The sequence below is a fragment of the Brienomyrus brachyistius genome, unplaced genomic scaffold, assembly GCF_023856365.1.
Source record: "Brienomyrus brachyistius isolate T26 unplaced genomic scaffold, BBRACH_0.4 scaffold40, whole genome shotgun sequence".
NCBI lineage: Eukaryota > Metazoa > Chordata > Actinopteri > Osteoglossiformes > Mormyridae > Brienomyrus > Brienomyrus brachyistius.
In genome coordinates this window covers 2138968-2148919 of record NW_026042315.1, presented here as the reverse complement: position 1 = coordinate 2148919, position 9952 = coordinate 2138968, and the positions used below count along the sequence as shown (strand labels likewise).

The window sequence follows — 9952 nt, the reverse complement described above, 5'->3', positions numbered from 1 at the left end:
GCAAATTTACAGCAGTTAGATTCTCAGAAAAAAAGGTACTCTGACATAAAGATCAGCAATACAGTGCACATAACATTTAATTTCACATTTATACAAAAAAGGACAGGGCATTTCCATGATAAAATCTGTAGTGAACAATAAGTCGCATCAAAACAAAACCTGGAATTCGGTCATGCTACCTTAAGGTTAAACATTACTTTGTGCAAAGTTCCTTGTTCTGAAATAAATACTTTCTGCAACAGCACATCCAACCATATTCACACAGTCTTTATCGTTATTTATTTATTCAGCCGTTTTTTTCTTACTGCCAGCATCTCATAAAAAGGGTCAGCGCTCACAGCAGCAGTGATGCTCTGTATCCACTTGTCCTTCTCCTCAGGGGTTGGCGCCGAGATGCGGTACACCAAATGATTGCCCTCTACCAGGCGGCCGTCCGCCTCCGTTCTGCAGGCTTTCATCAGCTGTCTGCTGTTGTTAGGGATGTACAGTTCAAAGCAGTTAGGCTTCCTGAGATCCTTCACCTCACGGATGCTCAGATTCTCCAGCGGAATGATCACCCTGGGTTTCTTATCCGTAGTATGTTTAAAGTAGTAAAGGCAGTTGTCCATCAGGATAAACCACCGCCTTTTCCATGTTTTCACCCGTCCCCCTCCCAGTTTGAAGAGCCAACCCTCTCTGTCAGGGTTGAAGAAGGGATTGTTCCAATTGTCTTCAGGAATCTTGAATGGCTCATTCTTTATGCTCTTATAAAGATTTCGGAGGAGATCATCTGGCAGGTTGCCTCTATCATTGATTCCTCGATTCATGGAGATGAACCTGTCCACACTGGGCTTGTCTCACACATTTGGATTATGAAGGCTAGTGTTTAGCATGATTATGGAAAATGAAAGTACATAGCAGGTGTCAATGTTTTGGAAGACTCCAGGATTACATTGACAGTACCTCTGCGCAAAGGCCTCCATCATCCTGTCAATCTTTTGTGCTTCTCCTGGCAGACGGAAACTCCAGAGGAACTGCCTGAGAGCCTGTACCAGGTTGAACCCTGCGAATTCATGAAGCCCAAGAAATGTTTGGAGGACTTGGATATTGAAGTCGTCTCTCTCACCCAGGTAATCCCCAATGGCTGTTTTGTTCAGCCCCTCTCCCTTGTATAGGAGCTGGGCGATGTCCTCAGACGTGTGCCGGAGAAGATTGTTTTGTACCATGAACAGGATACCCTTCTTAGGGTCCATGTTGAATTTCTTTCTTCCCATGGCGACATGCCTATTCTTTTCTAAGATTTGGCTGCGTTTGGTGCTGGATTCAAGGCCCTCCACTTCCATGAGGGCCTCTCTCAGCGCCTCCCGCAGCCTCTGGATCTCCAGCAGAAGGGCTCCTTTCCTCAGCCGGATGTCCTCAAGTTCAGAGTGCTTCTCTGGACTCAGGTCCATGGAGACTGCAGCAGACAGGAAAAGGAGATCGTCAGCGGGTGTGGAGCTCAGCAGGTTGGCCATCTCTGCCAGTTTGGTTGTTGGTTCAACTCCCATGGCAGAGTAATCGTAACATTGTTAAGCCCTTGAGCAAGTCTCTTAGACCCAAGTGCTCTGACCCCAAACTCTCATCACTTCGGACAAAAGCATATGCTGAATATATGTAATCCCAAAGGGCAGTTACAGAAGACCCCAGGATCGGAGTAACGTGGGAAGCAATTACTGATGCCTGGAAGCTTTGGGGCATGCAAATAAACTGCATCCAAAGGCAAATGGCTAATAAAGAATGCTCTGAATGCCAGGCATTCGTCCAGCAGTGAGATCGTAGAGATAATGAATAAAGATAAAAAGTGTGAATAAAGATAAAACATTTTGATTGTATTTGCGAAGCGATGCTGGATGTGCTGAGCTCGCCGGGAAGGTCATGTGGTCCGCATTCCCTCCCCATGCACACGTGATCAGCTCAATCACACCGAAATTGTCGGTTTGCTGCCCTTCAGGGAAACAATCTAAAGGGTGTTACGGGAAAAGTAATCGATGCAAGAGCCAATGATGTTCTCCTGGTGCCTACCCTTGTTTATGTTATCGTTACTGACACAAACAATGATGAACGATAATAAGCATTTATAAGCCATGATGACCGCACCATTAATGTGGAGTTGCACTAACGTCTGTTTTTATAGCTAACCAGCAAGTCAACCTCTCACCCTGGTAATGCAACAGCGCCGGTTAAACAATACGTTTACACAGAGTGCTTGTGATCAGTGGCCTATACTACGAATCAGGGTTACTGGCTTATCGAGGTAACTTGACGGATTTAAGGTACCACAGTTTAAATGAACTTCATATTTGTTCATCGGGATGTCTGAATCGGTGCTAATCAGTACTACGATGCCAGTTATGCAATGTAGTTTTGATAAAACTTTTCTGTCATTTAACATAAGAGGAAAAAAATAATTATACTGTAGTCAAATTGGCTGATATAAAATCGTTTAAAACTGTGACAAATTTTGCCTTTTTTTACAGTGTATACTTCCAGTCACAAGGTAGCAGATACGGATTTCTGAAATAGCAAAGATAAAGGTCAATGAATAATATCCCTCATCTCTTTTAAAACTATAGGTACGATGCTGTTTTGATATGCTGTCTAGGGTTGGAGTGTAACAGTATTCACGGGAAAGGGGAATGGGATAAAGGGACAAACAGGGTGAGGGCAAGAAGGGAACACCAGTGGACAAAGGGATATTTTTTGTATTTTCATTTTTTTTCATGTATAATACTGACACTGAACAAATAACCCGGTGCAAAAGACTTTGGGAGTGACCACAGCCAAAATAACAAACAAAATCCCCAACTATCAAGTGCGACCCACAGCTAATCTCACCTAAGTGCAAAAGAAAAGGAAACCAAAAGACAAACACTCCACCTCACTCCCTGACCAAATAAACAGAGTCCAACACACACTTGCAAAACAAAATAGCAGTCACTCCCTATGCAGCAATACAATCACACATACATAACTTACACACAAGTCAAAGCAACAAGGGGGCTAGTGAAGACGTAAACCAAAGGAAACCAAGGGGGGAGACAGCATGCCAAACTGAGGTCGCGGGGGGGACCGGAGCCTGTCCTTGGAACAACAGGCGTAGGCAGGAACCAACCCTGGGCAGGAGTCAACACTCTGCAGGGCGCAAACACTCACAACTCAGATTTGCCAATTAACCTACCCTGCACACTTTTGGACTGTGGGAGGAAACCGGAGCCCCTGCTGGAAGTCTTTCCCCATTCACCAGATTATATTGCCAGAAGACTGAAAATTAGATATCAAATACTAGAGTGACATAAAAACAAAAAACAAGTTTGCTTGTAATGAGACGCAAAACAGAAGATTATCTCTTTTTATATTTTGAGAAAACATTTTAACATTTATCCAACCGGTCAAATGGTTTAATACTTCATACAGCAGCATTTCTAAACTCATTCCTCAGCCCACCAGACAGCTCCACGTTTTTGCTCTGTCCCAGATCCCTGCATGCATGAACCAAACAGTCACCTTTTACTGCTGTGCTGAGAGCTTGGACAGAGCAAAACTGTGGATCTTTGCAGTGGGGTCCAAGGACTGGGTTGAGAAACCCTGGCATAGAGGAGACTGCAGTGAGAGCCAAGAAAAAAAGAGATTAGAGAGGAAGGTAAAATGCTTCTATTAGCATGGCAAATAAGCTGCAAGTACAGACCCTGTGCTTCCATTACAAACAAAAAGCCTGTATGACCCTCCTAAACACACAAGTCAGATTAACTTAACCAGGGGAAATAAGCATAAAACTTGGCAAAGACTAGACTATGAAAAGGGAAGGTGAACATCATACTTACACAAACTTCTGCTAAAGCAAATGGACAAACCCCTTTTAACTGAATCAAGTTACTTAAGAAAATTAATAATTAAAAAATGAATAATACAAAAATAAATCAATAAAAATTAAGAAAAACACAATCATGCTTTGAACTAATACTGCAGTCAGTCCTAAATATTCCCATGACATTCTTTTCGTCACGATGCACACTCGGTACATACTGGTTGAAAACCATTTATAATCCTTCATGTACCAGTCTATGATGGAGCACCCCAACCTGGGCCGCCCATCCAACATGGCAGATTTCTGCCTCCTGGCCCCGGAGACTAACAGACCAACCTCTGGAAACAGGGAACCAGGGGGACATGGGCCGCTGACTGGATGGGCGACCAGAATGAGGTGAAGCAGAAGGTAGACTCCACAGTAGAGGACCGAGGAATGTAGACCAAAACCAGGGAACCTGAAGTGGCAAGAACACAAACCAGGACAGACATATAAAACCCAAGCAAAGGCATCAGTGGCACAGCCCACCAGCTTGTGAAAGATGGCTACCTGGCATCATGAATCCCTTAATCAAAAACCTTTGTGATGGCAACTTTGCCACCCAGGACTGATCCCTTCTAAAGACCTCAAGTTTCAATGCAAGGTTTCCAAAATGTTTTGAAACATTAGTCCATGTGACTGCTGTGGTATTGTTCCAGGCAGGGAAAACAACTTAGGAGAAAATTTCCGTGCATGTTGGGTGTTTGTGGTACTGTTGGGTTGAGGGGGTAATTGAGTGACTATTAACCTTTGAAATCCAATTATATTATTTAAACAGATTAGTAGTTAGACAGTGTGATTTAGATGAGGATAAGGATGTTTTATTGTCATTACAAAACGTGTTCTATATGAAGGGAACAAAATGAGGCACTCAGATCCGGTGTATTAGCAATAATAAAATAGAAATAAAATTGAAAGAACAATACAATGAATAATATGGTATAATAAATAAAATAAAATAGAATAAAGACATTAAGATAGATTCCATTAGGAGAATTTAACCATGGATGTAAAGTAAGCAGGTGTGAGTGTAGCAGAGATTACTGAGGTCTGTGTGTAATAAAGTATATGTGACACTGGCTGAGGAAGCAGCAACGTGTGTGTGTGCAAAGTCACAGTAATAACCTGCAGCACTGAGGGATCTATTGCAGCGAAGCCCTGACATGTAACACTGGTGATGAATAGCAGTGTTAGATATAGGTATAGTGAGGTACTTATAATTATAGTAGGTGTAGGATCAAGGTCTGGATTAGATTTACATACTGGGCAAATCTAGGTTACACATACACACACAGGTTACATATAAATTTAAATTTAGGGGCAGTGTGTAGCTCGGTGGGCTTTAAGGAAACACAGACTACACATGGAACAGCAATGACTGAGCTGGGGAACGCAGTGAGGGCAGGCATATTTATACACAGCACACTAATCAGCAACAAAACAGGGGTACAGGGTTAGGATGGAGAACTATAATGGGATACAGGAGAATTAGGAGGGTTACAAAGTGCCAGCAGTGACCTCTGCTGGCATGAGTTGGAGGAGACATGAAAAAATAAGAGATTACAGATCATGACAGGAGCACCAAGCACAGCAACAGTGGGGTCATGCTCAATTATCACACCACATATATGAGAAAACATTATGAAAATCTGTTCCCAAAAATTGTTCAAACATCAGCTTGACTGAAACATATGACTGGTTGTATCTAGGCTACACTGGCACTGACAGCAGAGTGTAACAAATTACCAGCTACGACATATATCTGATGATTCAGAAGAAAGACAAATTGAAGAAACAAAGTGGTTAATTGACTATTGTATAATAATCAAATAATTTCATAATCATGTAATACATAATATGTCACAATGGGAAGAGGGACAATCCAAGAGCAGCCTTGTGGGTTTTATTGCTGAACCAAAAGACATGAATAGAACCCAAGAGGAGGAGGAGAGCACAAATAGGAGGGAGGGAGGAAGGAATAAGCAGGAGGAGTTGGGGAGAATCTACTAACACGGGGAGCAGAGAGGGGTCCTCCTCCTTTTTGGGTGAAACTAATTGCTTGTGACATGGTAAGAGGCAACTTCTTTCTTGAGAGAATTTCTTTAAAGGGCAAGACAACCAAAGCTGTAAATCTAACAGGAAAAAATACCCTTTGTAGAATTCTATGTGAAGACCCTCTGGGCCAGGTGCCCTGCCGCTCTGCATTGTTTTCTTTGTATGTACAACTTTGTACTCCATAATTTTAATATTTTATCACGAAGCCTGAAGAGCAATATGAACTATATCATGCTTTAAGTAAATTGTCTCATCCTTTATTAGATTTAAACACAAACACAATCCACAGCAAACTGTACTTACAGCCTTCATCCTGCTCTTCAGTCTCTGACGTGCTGCATCTAAATGGGGACTCGTCAAAAAGCCAAGTGGAGCTGTCATGAATGAAGGCCTTATTGAAGCTTCCCCTGCCTGACAGCAGGTTAGTCTCTCATTTGACTAAAGTATATTTAACTTCTACAGAACTTTGCAGGCTCATCTAGGATGGAGAATTTCTGCTGCTGAGCGCATTTTGACCTTGAGGAGCAACTGGCTCTCATCCAATGCAACAGTGAGTTAGAGGAGCAAGTTAATACGCCTTTTAGGGAGAAGGTGTGTACGCCACTAGCCGGGAGGGGGGAGAATGAAGAGCAGAGAGGTCGAGAGAGCTGGGTGACCGTAGGTTGTAGACGCAGGAAAGGGTGTACACACGTTGCAGAGGCGGCATCACCTGAGGTGACTGTGTCGAACAGGTTTCAGGTTCTTCCAGCTTTAGAGCCGGAACGGACTGGGGAGGCAGGTGGGCCCTTGGGCACTGAGGAGCCCCCTCCCCCCAGGAAGAGGGAGGTTGTGGTAGTGGGGGATTCCATTATTAGGGGAGTAGACAGTTATGTGTGCACGCGTGATAGAGGGTCCCGTACGGTGTCTTGCCTGCCTGGTGCCCAGGTAGGAGACCTTCCAGATCGTGTGGATAAGCTTTTGGCCCCAGCTGGGGTGGATCCAGTTGTCGTGGTGCATGTTGGCACCAACGACATAGGCAAGGGTAGAAGGGCTGTTCTGCAGGATAAATTTATAGAAGTCGCCAATAAGCTTAGAAGCAGAACGTCCACGGTGGTATTCTCCGAAATACTCCCCGTGCCACGTGCAAGTCAGGCTAAGTTAGCTGAGATAAGGAAATTAAATGCGTGGCTAAAAGGATGGTGTAGGAAAGAGGGGTTTAGGTTTATGGGGCATTGGAGGACCTTCTGGAACAGGTGGGACCTGTTCAAGCCGGATGGGTTGCACCTGAACCAGAGGGGAACCAGTGTATTGGGGAGGCGTATGTGTAGAGTAGTTGAGGAATGTTTAAACTAGGGACTGGGGGGGCAGGGAGGTTAGTTAACTATGTCAGTGGGGGGAAACGGAAAGCCCCAAATAATCATATTGTAAGTGGGCACCGTAATAGGCCTACCCTTTGTTGTCTGTATTTAAACGCCAGAAGTATTAGGAATAAAATTCATGATTTAGAGGCTTTTATCTCATCGGACTCTTATGATATTATAGGAATAACTGAAACGTGGTTGAGTGAAAAGGATGGACAAGAATATAATACGGATGGTTACACGTTGTTCCGTAAGGATCGTATAGGAAAAAAGGGAGGTGGTGTTGCAGTATATGTAAAGGAAAACTTGCAGGCAAGGGAACTTACTGATATAAATAAAACTACGGAAGCAATATGGGTAAAATTAGATGCTAAAAACTCAAATAGCCTAATTGTCGGTGTTTGTTACAGAACACCTAATATAGCTGCTGAGGAAAGCAGATTGTTATACAGTGATATTAGGACTATGAGCAATAAAAATGATGTGGTAGTTATGGGTGATTTTAATCTACCAGGAATGCAGTGGGACATTGTCACTGGCTCTTCAGAAAATGAACTGGAGATGGTGGAATTAGTACAGGATTGTTTTTTTACTCAGTTTGTTAACACCCCTACCAGGGGAGATGCCATTCTTGATCTTGTTCTCTCTAATAACCAGGACAGGATTGGTAAATTAGACGTTTTAGAACCACTTGACAGTAGCGATCATAACATGGTCAAATTTGAGGTTAAGTTTAGTGTTCGAAGAGCTAAGTCCAAATCAAAAATATATAATGTTAGGAAGGCTGACTTTAAGTGTATGAAACTAAAACTAGAAACTGTGAACTGGATGGAGTTAAATAACAAAACTGTTGAAGAGGCCTGGGATTTTTTTAAAAGCACATTATTGCAAGTGCAAGAGAACTTCATACCTGTTTCCAGCAAGAATAAATCTAGGAAATTGAAACCTAGGTGGTTTACTAGGGAAATAAAGTATAAAGTAAGGAGGAAAAGGGCTTTGTTCCAGCAATGGAAAATAACTGATGATGACAGAATTAAGCAGGAATATCTAAGTCTACAGGCTGAGTTAAAAAATGATATTAGACGAGCTAAAAGAAATGTCGAAAGGATGGTTGCATTGGAAGCTAAGGATGACGTTAAAAGTTTCTTCCAGTATTTTAACTCTAAAAGAGCTCTAAAACCTGAAATTACTAATCTGCAGGATAGTAAGGGTCTTATAATAGTAAACGACATTGATATAGTAAATTAGTTCAATGATAGTTTTGCACGGGTATTCACTGTTGAGGACCTTAGTAATTTACCAGTTATTACCTATCCAGCATTGTCTATAGCTAATATATATATAACTGAAGCAGATGTTTTGCAAAGCCTAGCTAAGCTCAAAATAAATAAATCACAGGGCCCTGATGGCATCTTACCTATAGTGTTAAAAGAGATGAGGGATATTATTTGCCGACCCTTAACTTTACTGTTTCAAAAATCCTTATCTGAAGGTGTGGTACCTTCTGATTGGAAGCACGCCTTCATAACGCCTATTTTCAAAAAGGGGATAGAAGTAATTTGTCTAACTATAGGCCAATCAGTCTAACTTGTATAACTGGTAAAGTTATGGAGGCTATAATCAAAGAGAAAATGGTAGATTACCTGGACTCCAATAACATTTTGCGGGATAGCCAGCATGGATTTAGGAGAGGTAGATCCTGTTTAACAAATCTGTTGGAGTTTTTTGAGGAAGCTACTCAGGAAGTTGACGATAAGAAGGCCTATGATGTCATCTACTTAGATTTCCAAAAGGCTTTTGATGTTGTCCCCCACAAGAGGCTCCTACTTAAACTCAAAGCGACAGGTATTTTAGGTACCGTAGTGACCTGGATTGATAACTGGTTAACAGATAGGAAACAGCGAGTAGTTATAAGAGGCACAATGTCACAGTGGGCTTGCGTTCATAGTGGGGTACCGCAGGGTTCGATTTTAGGACCACTATTGTTCCTAATTTACATAAATGATATGGATACCAATATATACAGTAAACTGGTGAAATTTGCAGATGACACCAAGGTGGGTGGTGTAGCAGATACTGAATTAGTGGCTCAGCAGCTACAGCGGGATCTTGATTTAATTAGTGACTGGGCCGATACCTGGCAGATGAAATTTAACATCGATAAATGTAAGGTACTCCATCTAGGGAGCAGAAATATAAAGTACAGGTATTTCATGGGTGTCACTGAAATAAAGGTAGCTGATCATGAGAAAGACCTTGGTGTGTATGTTGATGCTTCCATGTCCCATTCTCGCCAGTGTGGGGAAGCAATAAAAAAGGCCAATAGGATGTTGGGGTATATCTCCAGGTGTGTGGAGTTTAAGTCAAGGGAGGTAATGCTAAGATTATACAATTCCTTGGTGAGACCTCACCTAGAATATTGTGTGCAGGTTTGGTCACCATATCTTAAAAAGGACATTGTGGCCTTAGAAAAGGTGCAGCGTAGGGCCACAAAAATGATTCCTGGTCTTAGAGGAATGTCATACGAGGAACGGTTACTTGAGCTAAATCTGTTCAGTCTCAAGCAAAGGAGACTGAGGGGGGACATGATCCAGGTATATAAGATTCTAACAGGTTTGGATGCTGTTCAACCAAATAGTTACTTCAGCATTAGTTTAAATACACGAACTCGTGGCCATAGGTGGAAATTAGCGGG

The 9952-nt window shown here is 42.4% G+C and overlaps 1 protein-coding gene and 1 pseudogene across 1 annotated transcript in view; both read right to left on the bottom strand.

Annotated features, from left to right (window-relative positions):
- The window catches only part of LOC125722600 (uncharacterized), a 427015-nt gene that overhangs the window by 132302 nt on the left and 284761 nt on the right, over positions 1-9952 (bottom strand). The gene's annotated exons all lie outside the window — the stretch shown is intronic.
- On the bottom strand, positions 113-1649 carry LOC125722556 (cytohesin-2-like; annotated as a pseudogene).